Here is a 2,808-nt window from a genome sequence, read left to right as displayed (position 1 = left end):
ATGTTTTAAAAAAGGATCTTAATCTTCAACAGAAAGGTTGACCTCCTTAGAAATCCTTTCCCTAATGTTGTCTGTTGGGGGAAACAGCTCTAGGTCTAGTGTCCCCGTTTTAAGTTTTACAAAAATAAAAACATGACGTGTTTTGGAGGTATATTTGCTTCTGAGCTGAAAATGTCCCCGGATTTTGTCTGAGAAATCTGGTCACCTTATGTTAACATCTTTCACATGAAAGTGTACCATTTAAAGTAAAAGTAATCACGTGTAAATGAACAGTTTACCGTATTTATGCAGTTTTTATTAGTTATTGATACCCTGACCGAGAAAGAAAGAAAGAAAGAAAACCCCCAGCCTGCCTCACGCCCACAGCCCCGACACCTTTCAAACACCATTGATTGATCCATGAAACAGAAAGCATATCGTCCCGGGCCTAACGACTGACCTGTAACCCCCCCCCCCCCTTACAAACCAGCTAGAGCCGGGTACGAGAGCTGCTGAACAGCCGCCGCCAGACAGAGGGAAACGGGTGAAAGCATAACTCCATATCAACGTAGGGAAAGAAGTGAAAGCATAACTCCATATCAATATAGGGAAAGGAGTGAAAGCATAACTCCATATCAACATAGGGAAAGCATAACTCCATATCAACGTAGGGAAAGGAGTGAAAGCATAACTCCATATCAACGTAGGGAAAGCATAACTCCATATCAACGTAGGGAAAGGAGTGAAAGCATCTCCATATCAACGTAGGGAAACAACTTTATTAAGATGAATAGTTGTGTGAACACTGTAAAGCTCATTGTCACGTACTTCAGTCCCACATTTTATTAACAAAATTAAACTAATAAAAACTTAAATTATAGGTAGCCAAGTAGCCTGTACTCGTTTTAATTGTATGGTGAAATAAAAGGACTTAAAGAGTCAGGAGTGTAAAACATAAAAAATAAAAAGGCATTGGTTATGGTTGAAGACAGCATAAACATGTGGAATAAAAAGATAATGTGTGACAACACTGCAGGAACAGCTTTCTGTTTAATTAATATTTTACATTTGACAATGTAGTGTGGTCCATTGCAAACACAGGTCGGATATTATATTGCATAAAAGCCTATTCTATTAAATGGCACAGCAACCTGTGCTTTAAAAATAAAAATGGAGGATTTGGAGAATCGTGACACCCCTTATTATAATAATAATATTTACTTTAAGTAATATTACAGTGTTCATACTAAAAGTAATTTCAACTCCAAAAGCCCAAACAGCTCCAGCTCTGAGAATTGTTTTTTATTTGATATTATTTATTTAAAGACTGTCTCATAAAGGTCCCTTTTCATAACGTTTTAATCTATGAATCTCCTTTGTTAATCCCCTTCCATATTTAAAGCTTAATGTAGAACAGTCCTTATGGTTTATGAGTTTGTCACAGATCACACAGCAGAATTTTTACTTATGTTTATTTTACTCATCCCACACTAACATATCCTAATCTGGGTTAAACCTGACCCCATTTAGGATGGAATCTCAGGTCCAAGTCTTTTAGGAAATGAGAATAACGCGATTTAACATGTCAGGTTATTTGCTTATTACTGGGTTTTACAGTAATAATTGCTGTATCAAATATTGCGATGTGCGTTAGATATTTTGGGAAGTCGTGCTCCTTGCGCTTGCACTTACCAAACTTAATGAATTTATTCCGGGGACCGGAAACCTCCAATATATCATCTAGACTCCATACCCGGCCTGATTAAAGTCCATGATGGGTCTTAGTCCGGGGAAACCTCCAACATATCATCTAGACTCCATACCCGGCCTGATTAAAGTCCATGATGGGTCTTAGTCCGGGGAAACCTCCAACATATCATCTAGACTCCATACCCGGCCTGATTAAAGTCCATGATGGGTCTTAGTCCGGGGAAACCTCCAACATATCATCTAGACTCCATACCCGGCCTGATTAAAGTCCATGATGGGTCTTAGTCCGGGGAAACCTCCAACATATCATCTAGACTCCATACCCGGCCTGATTATAAATTAAATCGCTACATATCGCAGGACATCAGGACATCAGGACATCAGGACATCCGCAGGCCGACGGCCACCTGGTCGACCTGTTGATGAAGTTGCGATTTTCTCAAAGCAAACGGCAGATCTGAAACACGTGCCGTGTCAATCAGCGGGCTATTAGTTCATTATTGACCGTGTTGTGTGTCGCAGTTCACAGCGGAGATCTGAAAGAAATAAAGGGTTCGAACTTACGGTGCTGGGCTGGGGGTCTGCGGGTCCCTGAGGCAGAGGGTCCAGCTGTGGAGCAGCTGATGCCCGACACCACACACTGATTGGATTGGGGGGGGGGCTGCTCTGCTCTGCTCTCATTGGACAGGAGGAACGAGGCGGGCGCATTGTAAAACGCTGTTCAAATCAAATGATTTATCCAAATGCAGATATTTCAGTAAGTTGGCTAAGCAGTGAAGTAAGGCAGTCATCATTAAGCATAAGAAGATAAATGCGTCAAAACATAACAAAAATGTCTGAAGAAAACTTTCAAAAAGTTGTAAAAATTATGAAAAACCACAGCAAAACTGAAAAGGAAAGTTGAAAACGTCTAAGTATAAGAAAAATAACAGCAACATCTGAGAAAGGGACAGAAAGCTGGAATGTTGTGAGGCCTTTAATTAATCAGGAAAGTTATGAAAATATAATGAGTCATGGAGAGAAATCAAGATCTGGAGTCAGCCATAACTCCAGAGACACATCAAGAGGAACAGACCCGGACTGGAACCTGGCTCTGGGGCTTAACAACAAGAGGAACAG

This window comes from Etheostoma spectabile, chromosome 24 (assembly GCF_008692095.1).
Source record: "Etheostoma spectabile isolate EspeVRDwgs_2016 chromosome 24, UIUC_Espe_1.0, whole genome shotgun sequence".
In the NCBI taxonomy this organism is placed as follows: Eukaryota; Metazoa; Chordata; class Actinopteri; order Perciformes; family Percidae; genus Etheostoma; species Etheostoma spectabile.
The sequence above is the reverse complement of the archived record's forward strand: the minus strand, read 5'-3'. Positions refer to the sequence as shown.